This window comes from Callorhinus ursinus, unplaced genomic scaffold (assembly GCF_003265705.2).
Source record: "Callorhinus ursinus isolate GAN/ISIS: 27379988/994484 unplaced genomic scaffold, GSC_fseal_2.0 scaffold5, whole genome shotgun sequence".
Classification (NCBI taxonomy): domain Eukaryota; kingdom Metazoa; phylum Chordata; class Mammalia; order Carnivora; family Otariidae; genus Callorhinus; species Callorhinus ursinus.
Genome location: NW_027397067.1, coordinates 42026053 through 42041681, shown reverse-complemented (window position 1 = coordinate 42041681; position 15629 = coordinate 42026053). Strand labels below are relative to the sequence as shown.

The 15629-nt window shown below is 45.9% G+C and overlaps 1 long non-coding RNA gene across 2 annotated transcripts; it reads left to right on the top strand.

Annotated features, from left to right (window-relative positions):
- The first annotated feature begins 2366 nt into the window (after positions 1-2366).
- On the top strand, positions 2367-12815 carry LOC112823242 (uncharacterized). Of its 2 annotated transcripts, none has more exons than XR_003207969.2 (3): positions 2367-2507; positions 3650-3686; positions 12193-12815. It is a non-coding gene; the product is annotated as an uncharacterized lncRNA (long non-coding RNA). The 2 variants fall into 2 exon arrangements; XR_012378269.1 differs by having other exon boundaries at positions 2367-3314.
- Positions 12816-15629: the final 2814 nt, after the last annotated feature.

The window sequence follows — 15629 nt, the reverse complement described above, 5'->3', positions numbered from 1 at the left end:
GTCTAGGCTGGGGATGATTAGTATGGAATCAAATTATGTCCTAGGGGAACTTGAGGTTAACCACATGGTAGATAGTTCCATTGAGAGAAGGTGGAAGACACCCAGGTGTGATTCAAAACTCTTGAGTGCAAGGTGACATTGGGAACACTGGTCTAGCTGTAAGTGACAAGGCATAAATGTGGAAGATGAACAACATCAGCTGTTTATGGTTAGCATACAGTTAGGCAAATTGCCCAAGAGCGTGACAAAATTAGAAGGAGGTGGGCAGAGCTAGGCTTGCTTGAAGGACAAACGAAAGAAAGGGGAAGAGGCACAATTGAGTTATTTTCATTTGTCTGAAAGAATGAAGGGAAGAATGGGGGCGGGAGGAGATACGTCAAAGGATAGGAGTATTTCTGGAAAAGCTTCCAGGAGAAAATAAAGAAGTTAGATCTCAGCTTGGGGTGGGTGTTTGGAGAATGGGACAGATGATTTTCATAACCGTAAGCAATAAACAAGAGTGGCAGCAAGAAAGAGTGGGAGAAGATAGCTGTTGAGAGGAAATGAGAGGACCATGACTCAATTTTGTCTTAAGCCTGGACAGAAGGGGAGGGGAGACAACCAAGGAGCATTAATAAGGGAAAGGTGAGGAAGGATTATGAGGTTTATTGTTGGAATCTCAAGTCTCCAAGAAAAGTAGATGTTGGAGCACAGAGCTGGAGAAACCAGTAGAACATGAAATAAAGCAGAACGGAGGAGAAGGACATTAACATTATGACACTTGAGTAGCAGGTGGGACCATGCTTCTTAAGTGGCCTGGGAATGGAAAATTCTAGAGATGGGTCCTCTACAAGGAAAACTCTAATGTGATACAGACAGGGCCACTTCCTGTGCACAGAGACCGCCGAGGGGGTTCTCCTCACCACGATAGGTTATTTGGGGAAGGGGGCCCATTGTGTAGACTCCAGTGTGATCCGAAATATAGAACAAGGAGAACTTCCCACAGCAGTCAGGAGGTGACCTCTGCTGAGGCACAAGGTCTGGAGCCCTCACACTGTGCCAGGACACAGGAGGTAGGGGAAGATGTCCCAGAGGAAGGGGCTGGGAAGAGCCCAAGGTAGGGGGACTCTCAAGATGGCAGATATTTACCTGCACTACCGTGTCATAAGTGGGGGCCAATATTTAAACACAGGCCCCACTATTGTGGAGTTAATGAAGGATAATGTTTTTCAAAATATTTTCACAAAAAGCACACGTGATAGAGAAGCTGATTCTGAGCCCCACTGATGCCACACTGAACTGCACAAGCACAAATGATCGCAAGGCAGTGAACTAACCTCACCCCGGCCCCCAAGGGAGGACCTTTGGCCAGCGAGGAAGAGAGGTGCCAATTACCAACAATGGCACATCCCACATCCCTATGAAGGGGCTTGCTGGGTTTTGAGAGAGTGAGCCATATGCTGTAACTTCCTGCGAATGACCAATTCCCCCCACACTAAATGCACAGGAGCTCTGAGGTTTAAGAGGTTGGTTAGAGAAGTAAATTGTAGGGGGGAAATTCTGTTACGAAATGTGAAAAGTAAGAATATTGACAACTCCCCTTCCCTTTTTCTCCTAAGCAGTTTATAATGTATATACACTTCTTCTACATAAAGTGACACTGGAAGGGAATTTCACAGGAATCTTTAGGAAAGTGATTCTGCTGAAAATCCACTAAAGCCGCTTTCTGAAGCCAAAGCCTTAGGTCACTATGTGAGTAACAGAGCCAGCATCTGCATCTTAGCCTGAAAAGGGGAAGTGGGCAGCGAGGAGCTGCCCTGCAGACCCATCCTGGCGCTGAGACGGCCGGCCTGGTGGGTGTGTTCTGCGGGCGGGTAGAAAGGGGCAGAATCCAACCAGGCAGTGTACAATAGAATAGCCACCTCTTGCACAATTTGGGGATAGTAACGACTTCGATCCTTCCACTTCTAGTTTCTGAAAGGAGTCTAGGAAGACCTAGAATGGGCAAGGGGAGGTGCCTCACGTTGGGACGCCATCTAATGAGCATGCCTGTCCCCCTCCAGTCCTGCCAGGGCTCTAAAGGTCCAAGATGGGCGAGTCGGCCGCAGGGGTGAGAGAGCGGTCTCGGCCGGTAGAGGCCGACACAGGCGAGCGCCCTGGCCTCTGCGGTCGCTGCGGCGGGGAGGGCTGCAGAAGGCGCTGCAGGCGGCGGGGCGGCAGGTGCGGGCACCTGCGGGAAGCCCCCCCGGGATGGGGAGCTGCTCGGCGCTGCGGGGAGGGCTGCCGGGCGAGGCCGGGCTTCCCACGGTTAGCTAGCTGGGGGGGGGGGGGGAGTCCTGAGAAACCAAGTGTTGTAAGCGGGCGCGTGCCACTCCGCGGCCCGGAACCGAATGTGCAAGCGATACTGCAGGTTGGGAAGTCCACGTCGGAAGACGCCGCCTCGCTGCGGATCTTGTGGTTAAGAGTGGAAGCGGGGCCTCCAAGGCCGGGTGGTGCGTCCGCGGTACCAAGCCCTCAGCAACTGTGCGGTACGGAGAAACGCCAAGTAAAATAAAAGGACAAGGGAAGGATATTGGGATCTCTTTTCAAGGAAGCACAGAATGATGAAAAATGTTTTTAAAATGTTGTAAAATACAAACACGTGAGGAAAGGAGAAAGCCAAAGCAAGGTTTTCAAACCGCAAGCAAGTATCTGGCCGCCCGGCAGTTTAAATGAAACGCATAGGTCAAGGAGAGAAAGGTGGAGAAATGACACAGCAGCCAGAGAAATGCAAGGAACCGTTGTGGTAGACAAGTCATAGAATGAGGCAAAGGTCCAGGGGACTTTAGGGGAACTGTGAAAGGGAACAGAATGTCTTACTCCAAGAAAGAAAAAAAGTACCAAGCACCAGATAAGGGGATGAGGAATCTGGAGAGCAGAAAGGCGGGCGCCTATAAATGTGTAAGAGGCAGCCAGGAACTAGAAAAAAAAAAAAAAAAAAAAAGCAAAACATTATAGAAAGGAGAAAGTGTAAGCATGGAATGGTTTGGGGTTCCCCTCCCCAGATTGTATTTATTTATTTGAGAGAGAGAAGGCGGGAGGGGTAGAGGGGGAAGCAGGCTTCCCGCTGAGCAGGGAGCCCCCATGTGGGACTCGGTCCCAGCACCCTGGGATCATGACCTGAGCCAAAGGCAGACGCTTAACCGACTGAGCCACCCAGGTGCCCAGCATGAAGTGTTTATTTGGCCCCTGGTAACCCATGAACTGCCACCAGCCCGCAACGAGGATAGCAAACACCTGCCTCGGGTAATGGTGGCCACCACCTCACAGCCGTGGACTTGGTGTGGGGACACGAGGTACTGACCTGACTGCAGGGAGGGAGGGAGGGCACTCCCAGAGGACCAGAGAAAGGAGGGAAGCATCTTCTGTCAGGATACCAAGGAGGGTGTACAGGAAAGGGCCATTTCTGGATTGATTGCTGTTTCTCAGGCAGCATTCGGAGAACCAGGGGTTAACTGAGAATTGATTGCTGTTTGTGGCTGAGCAAGGGGCTCTCCGCGTGGTGATAAATGTAAATAGCAAGGTAGGTCTGGGGGTGTCATTGATTCGAATCAATAATCACTTGAAGAGAGGGATATTATGACATTTTACAGTCTTGAGGGAAAAAAAATGTTTTCTGTTTATTTTGCAGCTGGCCTTATCTGTCTGTCCTCCCAACGTGGTTAAAGGTAGGACTGCGTCCTTTTTTCTGTCTCAATTTGAGCTGGTTTTTACTCTTAAGTATCAGTCAGGTTTTTCTCTTTCAGTCCCATTTTGGCCAAGAGCAGACAGCATCAGCCCCATAGGACACTATTCTGTGAAATCCAGATCTTCACCATAATCTGGGTTGATCTAAAGGCAGTTCAGAGAACATAGCCTATAGTCAGATGAAAGGAAACTTCTCATTCCTTCTGTTGCCAGATAAACTGCGGCTCATCTGATAGGACAATGGCTATGCATTAGCGTTTGGACTCTGGAAGTCACACATTTGATTACAACAACACAGACAACTACTAGCAGAATAGATCATGATCAGGGCGTGTCGTCCATTTCTAAACCAAGAGGCAATTTACTCAAAATTATGCCAAGAGAAGCAGTGCCATCCCCAATCTGCAGAGCCTGTAGAACCAGAGACAGGGGCTAAATTGCCTATTCTACTGATTTCCACGTTTGTTTCTCAGATCTTTTTAATAATGTTTAAGATCCTAAAGAGGTCTGTAGGAATGCAGGTGCAACACTCCTCTAAGATGACCTATGTTCTACCTTCGGAAGCCTCTATGGTATCTAGAGGGTTCTATTCTCTACCACCACCTGTCTGATTTTATGAACCTCCTGGAGGAGGTTTTCCATCACCTTAGTGACAGTGTCTAGCTCTCTTGCTATTCTCTGAGCCAAAGTTCATATGATTTTTCTCATTCTTCGGGCCTTTTGTAAAGAATGGAATGAAAAGGCATGGGGAAAAATAGCCCCAGATTCCTTTTGAGCGGTGAAAGTTTTTGAACTCAGATCAAAATCCAGTTTTTCTCATTCTTAGAATCACATAATCTAAGGGAATTTTGTAGGTCAGGTGGATGATCCCAGATGATCCTGAAGGCAAGCATTAGTTTATGACAATGGCAGATCTCTGTCCAATTCACAGGGGACAGCCAATAGGCTTTTGTGCTGCAAATCTGATCCCAGTTATTAGCGTCCCCCAGAGATCTTTGACCAAAACACCATGAAGGAGTTGTCAGATGGTATTATAATGTTATTGCACATTTACCAAGTATGGTTCAGGGCCAAGCAATGAAGTTTTTAGTATAGAGATCATCAAGTAGATTGAAACCAAAATTACTTAAAATAAGATCTATAAAAGTAAGGCAGCCTCTAAATATATTCCCTCTGTTCCCCAATACTTTCTCAAGTTCTGTTTCTGTGAAAGTTCAGTTATAAAAACTCACTCCCTTGATAGGCACCCAAGTGTTGTTTTGGTGTAATAGGGAACCTCCCTTTCTGGGTCTGATGTGAGAGGGGGTTTTAGATTTCTAATTGTCTCACCTACTGTGGAGTTTGCCATCTAAAGTCTCTAGGTGTTTGAGTCCAATTACCTAGAAAGCCAGCTGAATTGGTATCAAGTCAAGGTAGTGGTACCAGAGGAAGTTGAATGGCACCTAATGGGATATGAGTACAAATCCACTACTTTGAGTAGGTGTTTCAGCCAAATCACACCCCAACCTAGCGAGGTGTTGGACTCAAATCAAGGAGAGACTAAGGATGTCAAGAACAGTATTACCTTCAAGAACAGTATTACCTTCAAGAATATGAAGGGTAATACTGGGATTTCTCTGTATCCTAATTTAAACAAACCGTTACTATTTTTTTTAATTATGAGACGATCGAAAAAATCTAAACAGACTGGATGTTAAGAGATTGTTGTTGTTTTTTAATGTAGTAGTGGTACTTTTCTTTAAAAAGCGTCTTTATCTTTTAGAGGTACATACTAAATATTTACTGCTGAAATGACAGGATGTCTGAAATTTTATTCAAAGTAATCTATTCTACATGATACTCTAATGGGGAATACGTGCTACTATGCATTTGTCAAAACCTGTAGAACTTTTCAGCACAAAGAATGAACTGTAATGTATGCAGATTTTTCACCCAACATTTAGGAGGTTGGGGGAATCCCGGGATGGGATGTAGAATGTGAGCAAAGCATGTGACTATTTTATAAATGTGTGAAACAACCTCACTGGAGAGGGTAGGAGTAAAAGTGTTGACCTAATTAATTTTGAAAATGATTAGAGTCTGTAAAGCTCAAGGCAAAAGTAACTACACATAAGCACTGTGCTCTAGTTGATATAGTTGTTTCTCATGGGGGTACAAGTTAGTTCTGAAACCACTATATATTCCTATGTACAGGAATTCAAGGATTAAGTAAATGATGGTGGATAGTAGGAGCCCGATTTCCCTCTGTTTGAGTGGGAGGTTACAGACATATTATGATTAGATTGGGAGACATAGTATGAACTCATGTTTAGCTTAAAAACTCATGTTTTCATGTATATAGATACAGAAGGTGACATATAGAAATATTTACATATACATATATAATATATATACATGGCTTAATATACACACATTTTCCCTTGCTCTGTCAACCGAGGGGATCTAGAATCAATATTCCAGTAGCCATGAGTACATGTGGCACCCAGATTTTGGTTTCTAAGATCATTCTCCAATAAAAGAAACCAGGGTTCTTTGGCAAAATGGCCAATTCTGGGACTGGAGCCAAAAATATACAAGATGAGCCTGGAGCACCTTGTAGTTCCAGAACGGAAGGATGTGCTCCAGAAAGAAAGAAAAGGGAGGAAGGAGGGAGGAAGAGGAAAGAGAGAAAACGTACCTGCACACACAATGAAGGGCTGCACACACAATGAAGGGCTGCACACACAATGAAGGGCTGCACACACAATGAAGGGACACGGGAGCTAACTAAAGATTCCCAATGGCCAAAGCTAGGACAATTTAAGCAACCAAATAAAGTGCTGTTGAATAACAACGCAAAGTATCAAATAAATAAACAGGAGTCTGTGCTGATATAAGTAAAAGATTGAATAAATAAGAAAAGCAGGGAGGGTGGGTAGGCAAAAAGCCTGTGCAGAAGGATTCCAAATCATTCATGGAGATATTTGGCCCTCAAGGAGATGGAGCATAATTCCCATTCCTGAAATGTGAGCTGTGCATTCCTACTTCTGCTGCAAAGAATACGGTGGGAGACAGTGGGGGTGGGGAAAGTAGCTTTACAGTAGAAACACCTGACAGATGTGACCTCAGCAAAGGTGATCAAGGCCAACATCAACAGTAGTAAGTCACGTTGCTGTCCCCTTGATATGATGTGATGAGAATGGTATTTTACTCCTGTGGTCTTCCTCCCCAAAACCATAACCCTAAGCTAATCACGAGGAAAACATCAGGCAAATCTCAATGGAGAGACATTCTGATCAGTACTTCTCAAAACCGGCAAGGTCACCAAAGACAAGGAAAGCCTTAGAAACTAACACAGCCAAGAGGAGCCTAAGGGGACGTGGAGACTAACCTTGTGGCACCTGGGTGGGCTCCCGGAACAATGAAAAGATGTTGGTAAAAACGCAGGAAACCTGAATCAACTATGGACTTCAGTTAGTAATGTAATAAAAAGTGTTTTTTTAAGAGGCTTTCTACTCCTCTCCTCCAAAGAAAGCGGAGAGGCCTGAAGCCTGCTGCTCTGTTGCATTTCCATGAGCACTTTTGAGGACAGTTTTCTCTTGATTGACTTCCACTTAGAACATTTCATGATGAAACTGTCAAAGCTTTGCATTGTCCTTTGTTAAAAATGAAGTGCTGCATTTACAAAAGTTGGTCCCTCTGCTCCCATTGGTAAGTTAATAACTTTAATCATAATGTATTCCATTCTCTTGAGAAAGGGTCCACAGTGGAGTTTGGGGACTTTTGGGGTTGAGGGGTGGGTGTGTGCCCGTGTGTTTGCCTGAATGCTGGCTATGTAGCATTCATCTGCCTTTTCCTTCAGGTCACTTGTTAGATGTGTGACTTGAAGCAGATTACCTTACCTTCCCGTATGTGCATGATCCGTATCTATCAGTCCTTCCCGCAATGAGTATGTCCTGAGCACTTACTGAATACCAGGCACTATGCTAAGTCCTGGGAATACAAAGTGCAAAAGTGGACTTTGTCTCCCCCCACCCCACCTCACAGCTTATGATCTACAACAATTAACTAATTACTAATAATTAATCAAATTATCCAATAAACAAAAGCAAAATAATCCCAGTTGAGACACACAAAGGTACAAGGGAAGCTATGTGCTGCCCCAGGTCTGGGAAGATGGCCCAGGGAGAGGTGATGCTCCGGAGAGACCCAGAGGAAGGCCTGCCGGGCTGAGGGAAGGCACAGGAAGGGGCAGGTAGGGGACGGGGAGTCAGACGGCCTGGCCACTGCATCTTCTTTCCAAACACATCGTGCTAGTTCCTCCAAGGTGCTCAATCCGGAAGGACTTGAAAAGGGACGTGTGTCTCAGAGGTCATTAGCCACCCCTGATGTCCTCTCTGAAATGAAGACGAAAAACAGGCTCCGCAGCCGCAGCAGAACCAGCCTCAGGGGACCAGGTCCCAGCAGAAGCCCCACTGCCCCTGTGGGTCCCGCCTCCCTTTCTGATTCCCTCCACGGGCTCCTTCTGCCTGCCGACTGCTTACTTGAACTTCTTCTGCGCCTCCCGAAGTTTGTTTTATGAGTGGCCATTGTGCTCTCATTCTTTCAGTAGCTCTGGGCTCCGTCCCCGCTGCTGGCTCCCCCCTGCGACAGGAGATGGGCTTGGTCAGCTGACCGCTCCCAAAGCCCATCTCCCCGGGTCAGGTATGCACCTGACACTGCCTTACGGACCCACGGCCTGGCCGCCTGGGGCGGAAGTAGGAAGGTGAAATACGCAGCAAGGACACTGGCCCTGGGCTCCTTGTGGGGGCAGGCTCCTCTCAGGAGCTTCACAACCCAGAGTAACTCCCCCTGGGGAACTTCCCGAACGCTCTGCCTCATCTCCAACAGTTGGGGTAGATGCTCCCTCCTGCCATAGTGCTTGCAAGTCTCTATTGTACTTGCTGCTTTGCTCACTTGTCTCTCCCTAGATTGTAAGCCCTCCTGTGTTAATTTGCTAAGGCAACAAAGCACCACGGACTGTGGAAAGGGAGTGAGCGTAACCAGTGCGAGGGCATGCAGATAACAGCACCATCGGTGTAAGATGTTAATTTTGTTGAGTTGTGGGAAACGAAGTTGAAGGTCAAGCCCGATTCTGGAAGTCCTGACTGCCCAGCTGAGGCATTTGGAAATTACCCTACAAGTGACACAGCTGCCCTAGAGGTCATGAGCAGAGGAAGAACTTGAGGGAACTAGCATTTGGGTGTTAGTGGAAAATCTAGCATTGGAGAACTTCTGCCTAGGATAAGCAGTTTTTATTAAGAATTTGAGAAAGTTGTGAAGAGTGGGCAGGACCTACCTCTTTCCTGTCAAAGTTTGATTTTTCTCATGATGTAACATTAGGTAACAGGATCACTGAGTCCTCATTTTAAAATCAACTCCTTTTATGACATAACCAGGTCATTTTCTAGGAGAGATAAGTCACTATGCTTGTTTAAAGCTTTTAAAGAGTTGGGGTCATTCCACTGGCCTTCTGGGAAACCCAGCAAGTGGTTCTCTTCTTTTATTGTTTTGATTTCATGGGGTTCCCTTGCCCTGCTCACACTACCACTGATCTGTGTTTGTCGAAGATTCTCTTGTGGTAAGTAATGAAAACCCCTAGAGCTGGTTAAGCAAAAAGGTTTCTAGGCCCGAGTAACTAGAGGAATAGGGGTGCAGCTGGCCTCGGTCATGCCTAGAACTAGGAACTCTAGTCCTTCATTCTTTCTGGCTGACTGGCTGGTTACATAAGACTCACACCCTGAACGGCTACATCCTTAATTTCCTCCAAAGAGGAAAGAGGAGGCTTCCTTACCAGAACTAACTAAAAAGTTATAGGGAAATACTGATTAGTTCATTTATCTATCCTTGCGGGAATGAACAGATCTGAAAGTGGTTTGTCAAATCTACTGTCCTTGGTTTAGAAGACCTGATGTATTATTGCTCTCCTGTAGGGCATACTAGAGAAATTAGCAGATATCTCTGGATCTTCCTTCTGTCATTTGAGTTTTCATTTATCTGTTGACCCACTTGAATGGGATCCTTGTGACCTTGGATTCTACTTGTTGATCATCCAGATGTGGGGTGTTGTGGACCTATCAACAATTGGTGAAGGATGTATTGAGAAGTAATGTTTTCCATGTTAGACTCTGTTGGAGGTGTGGTGCCCTTTTTGTTGGCTGCCTGATAAACATCATTCCAAGTTCGAGATTGTCAGGGTAGGAATTCGGGGTTTGCGATGCCTACATCATGACTCCCCCTCTTTTGGCTTCAGACTAAATATGAGGCTCTTGATCTCATGGCACTCTCTAATGGTCGGGGGCAGGGGGGGACAGCTGGAAGGATGGCAGTAAGGGCGGGGAACGGCACACAAGACAGAGGCCACACCTGGGATTGGAGGATGGCTGTAAGGGTGGAAAGGTAGAGGTGAGTCTGATAACCACTGTGAAAGAAGAACCCATAGAACCTGCCGAGTACGTGGATGTAGGGAGAGAAGAGCCGGCGGTTGAAGAGGGCTCGGCAGGGTGGCTCTAGTCTGTGACAGCGGCAGAAGAAGTACTCAACCATCAATAGAAATGGGGGATTCAGAGCGAGAGCAAGAGCTATGGTTTCAGACATACTGGGACTGGAGGAGCTAGAAACCTGCCTTTCAGGTCGTTGGAAACCCAGGACCACTTTTCGTGAATGTTCAGGAAGGGAAGTGCAGAGGGTTAGAAACTCCAGTCCTGGGTCAAAGATCACCCTGGTCGGGGGTCAGAGGGCACGCGAAGAGCCACAGGCTCAGCAACCCCAAGTCCTGTCCGGTTGTCTTCATATACTTGTATGTAGCCCTGGTAGTGTTGAGACCAGTCAGCTGGAATATACCCTTTTCTTTCCCCTTTTCTTTTTTTTAACTTCTTATTATAGAGAACTTAAAAAATAAGCCAAGGTAGAAAGAACATAATGAACACGCATGTTCCCATCATGCAGCCTCGGGAACGATCACATCATGGTCCATCTTGTTTTCCCCCGCCTGCACCCACTTCTCCCTGCATTGGGATTTTGAAGCAAATTCCAGACATCATGTCTTTCATTATAAATATTTCAGTATGAATTTCAAAAGATAAGGACTCTTTTAAAAAAACCACAATACCATTATTATGCCTTAAAATTGAATGATATATTATTCATATCAAGTCAGGTTCACATTTCCATTTAAAAAAAAAAAACTAGCTTATTTGAATCAGAATTCAAATTAGACCACAGGTTGGGACTGGTTGATAAGCTTTTAAGTCGCTTTTACTCTGTGGATTCTCTCTCTCTCTCCCCCACTTTGGGGCCTCACTCTTCTTCAGAGTACCCCTACCCATTGTCCTCACTGCTGTGCATCACTATTTGGAGTCACCCCTGGCCTGGGCCTTCAGTGAAGGACACTCCCGTCCTGCACACAGGCCTGAGTAAGTAGCGGGTTGCACCCCTGTGCACACACCTGGTCTCAGGTTGGTAGATCAAGCCACCCTGGTCACCTGTGTCCCAGTAATGCCCATTTGGCTGCCTTGCTCTGCCTTGCTGCAGAGCCAGGAGTAGTTAAGTCCTTCTTTGCCTTGGAAAGTTCTGGAAAGAGGCTGGGCTCATCACAAAGGTCTCTCTTGAGAAGGAAATGCCGGGCAGGGCTGCTGGGCAGGGCTTCTGAGTCCTAATAAGAAACCTGTGAGCTGAGAAGCAACGTCAGTTCAGCTCCCCTTCTCCAACTACCCAGACACCCCCAAATCTAAGTGTCAGCCACAGCTTTGCCTCGGCACCTGAGGCCTCTGGCACAAGGTTAACTCAGTACTAACAGATACCCGGTGCCACTCAAAATGTACTATAAAATGTAGATGAGTATAAAGGATACGGTGGCTTCAAAAATGAAGATGAAGATGTGTAGGGAATGGGACAAAGGACAGTTTGGTTCTGATGGGGGTTGAGCAGGCTCTAGCAGGGGTCCAGGTGGGGCTGCACAGTGGGGCAGCCCAATGTGAAGGCCCATGGGTCTTAGTAAACGGCCAGGAGGGGGAAGACAGCAGATAGGCCAGGAAAGGAAACTATCAGGAAACCAGTGTGTGCAGAATGAAAGAAGACTTGAAAGAAGTGGATGTGAGGAGCAAGAAACCCCTGTGCCTGGCCCTGAATTCTCTGCCAGTGTAGCTCATTTCTCACCAAAAGCCCCATAAAGGGGTCTCCGCCTCCAACAAGGCTCAGGCATAGGGCTGGCCCTGGAGGCACAGCTGGTTCCAAGGTGCCCTGGGGCATTGCTGGAGCTGAGCTCCGGGCCAGGAATGGCTTCCGATCACGGCCCACGACATTCCCAGTGGCCACGCCAGCCACCAGCTCCGAAAGTAGGAGGGACGCGTCTCTACTGCCACCCAAACTCATGTCTGCAGGAATTCTGCCAGGAACTACTTCGAGCCAAATGGAGCCAGGCTGGCTATTTTCCAGCCCATGAGCCATTTTCCTGTTCCCTCTGAACAGGATGCGGGACCCTCACGGAGAAGCTGCAGAGGCCGCTGGGTCTGCCCTGGGGAATGGCCAACCTCTGCAACCCATCTGCAGGCCCCGAGCCGAGGACAGCTCGCGGGGGCACGCGAGGCGGTGAAGCTGACTGCATAAGGGGACGCTGTGCTACTGAATTCTGCCTTAGGCTTTCACAGAACCCTACAGTACCAACAGAAGCAAAATGAGTTGGTTTTCCTGGACGTGGAAATTCCGCTGCTAAGTGATCTGGATTATCACCAATCTTGTTTCCCTGTAATAGAAAAAAAATTTTTTTTTTTTTACTGCTTGTTGCTTTTCTAAAATTATTTTCTTCCTCTGACTTAGAGAAATAATATGGGGAAAGTGATTAGAGGGGGGAAAAATCATGGGTGATGTCCTTCCAAATCACAAAGCTGAGAAAAGGAGACGTGTGCGAGAGGCTTTTTCTGTTTTTTCATCGCGGGTGAATTATACGGCAAAGTGCTATAGAAGCAAATTATGACACCAAAAATTCTCTGCCTGGCTTCTGGTTGTTTATACATTTTAATCTTTATGTGTGACATTAACAGTTTTAGTGTATATTAATTACCTGCCATCTGGCCCATTTATTTTAAATATAGCTTCTGAATTAATGGATTTTTATGTGCTTTGTGTATATGTGTATATATATGTGTGTATATGTATATATATATACATTTATCCTCTTTTTTCCATAATCTAAAGTAGGGAGAAACTCAACGCTTATTTTTAGAAGCTCATTCTCTGACGCTGAAAGAGATAAAAATGTATTTCCTCTCTTAAAGTTATTTGTTTGATAACCTGAAGTCATTAAAGCATCCAAGATGTTAAAGTCCGAGATTCAAACCTTAATGTCAGTAAGATTCCAACAAATAAAATAGAGTGACCCAGTTTTCTCTGAACGGGAAATAGGTATGTATATGGATAGATTAAAGGAGCAAACACACATGCAGTACTTACTAAGTGCCAGGTACTATATAGGTATTTAGTCATTTAATCTTCATGACAGTTCTAGGGAGTAGACATTATCATGACCCCCATTTTATGGATGAAAAAATAGAGGCACCAGGAGGTTAAATAACTTGCTAAGGGTCAAACGCTAGGAAGTGAAGGAGCTAGCACATAAATCCAAGCTGCCTGGTCCCAGAGCCACATTCTTCTTGCTCTAAATGCAGTGTTTCTTTAAAAAAAAAAAAAAGAAGAAGAAGAAGAAGAAGAGGAAGAGGAAAAAGACGCCCTTTCTCCTTAGGAGACAGAGGACCCTCAAGACACCTGCCGTGAGTTGAGTCCTTGTGTGGGGATGAGGTTCACGAGTGAAGGCATTCCTGGTGACAAGAATACAAGAATAATGTTCTTGTTCAGAGAGGTTAAGTCTGCCTCAGATCATGTGGCTGGTGTGTGGCTGGACAGGTTTCAAAGTCATTGTGTCAAAGGGGTGCCTGGGTGGCTCAGTCATTAAGCGTCCGCCTTCGGCTCAGGTCATGGTCCCAGGGTCCTGGGATCGAGCCCCGCATCGGCCTCCCCGCTCTGCAGGAAGCCTGCTTCTCCCTCTGCCACTCCCCCTGCTTGTGTTCCCTCTCTCACTCTCTCTCTCTCTCTCTGTCAAATAAATAAATAAAATCTTAAAAAAAAAACAAAGTCATTGTGTCACATCAAGAACACATTAAACTGCTTTGAGGTATTTGTAAATAAAGGTCTTAGAAAAAAATTAATATTTAATAATTCAAAGGATTTTTAAAATCACCATCTGTGTGAAAGCCCATCTTTCAAGCAAACCATAATAAATAAATGCTACCACCAAATAAATATAAGGTGGTAGCATTAGTCTTATGGAAATAACACAGTTCTTACCTTCAGTAATTTTAGAATCTAATAGGTCATTGAGATTATGCACACCAAAGTTTACAAGTTTGATTAATATTGTTGAAATGTCATACGACTCCATAACTAACTGACTTGTTGCTGTTTCTTACTCTCTGTATCTGCCTAGAATATAAGTTCCATGAGAATAGCCACCTTGTTTACCTTGTTTCCTGCTATAGTACAGTGCCTGGTACATAGCAGGTGTCCAATAAATGAATGCTGAACGAGTGAATGAGATGAGCGAATGAGTGTATTGCCAGCCTTGTTGAGGCCATGGGCTTAGGGAAGCGATTCGAGGACGAGACGACCATTCAAAGGATGGGACCGAAAGAGGGGCACGCGGCAGGATGAGGTAAGGGCAACCCCAGAAGGTGGAGGACCGTGAAAGCCAGGACTAGGGGTGCAGCTTGGGAAGTGGTGAGCAGCATTAGGAAGCACCACAGAAAGATTTAGAAGGGTGAGAATTGGGAAGACGTTGTTGCCTTTGGTCTTGGGGCTGAAAAGAAGGGCAACTGCGGGAGAGAAACTGCAGTGGGACCCCATTTTCACGGACTTAAGGAGTAATTGGGACGCTAGACAGGACGCTTGGCAGTGAATGGAAGGAAAGAGAGATGACAGCATTGGACATTTTCTTGCAAATGCAAGGACATTGTTAATTCAGTAGAGAAGAGTCCGGTTGTCACTTTGTTACTGTCTCAAGTGGAGGCTCCATCTCACTTGTCCTTTGTCCTAAGAGAACAAAAGGGGCCTTGAATTTCACAAGTGCCCCAGTGATGCTTCTGAGAGCGTGGGCTTTGATATCAGAATGTCCTGGTTCAAATCCCGGTCCTTCCTATTACTAGCTATGAGACCAAAGGGAGATGACTTAATTCCCTAAGTTTTCTCATCAGTAAAGTGGGGATTCAGTCACTGAATATTATTAAGTTCCTACCATGTGCCAGACTGTTCTGGTGGGGAGGTTAGCATACTGTAGGAAGTAGGTCTCTGTACAATTCCAAAAACATGAAGCCAACTAATATTTTAAAATTATATCTTGGTTTCCACTTCGAGGAAGATGGAGTTAGATGTGCTTTTTCCTATCACTCCCACTAAGTACGGCTAAAAAGCCTGGACATCATATATAAGACATGAGAAGACTGAAAGGTAGAGAGAGAGAAGGGACAGACTAGGGCCTGTGGGAGCCAGGTGATGAGTTCTTTCTTTTTTCTTCTTCTTCTTCTTCACCAGCACAGCCTGGTGATGAGTTGTCTGTGTTTTCTCTTAGCTTCATATATACCAGGATTATAGCTGAAGAAGCCAGCAACCTAGAAATGCCAACAGGAGCAAACAAATAAAAAAATCCCCAACAAAAGCCTGTTCTCTCAAAGTCCAGGAAAGGGGCAGCCAAACAAGACTAAAAACTTCAAGACAGTAATCACTCCAGCAAAAAACCACAGGAGAGGAGCACCTGGGTGGCTCAGTTGATAAAGTGTCCGACTCTTGATTTCAGATCGGGTCATGATCTCAGGGTTGTGAGATCAAGCCCTGCATCGGGCTCCACGCTGGGCATGGAG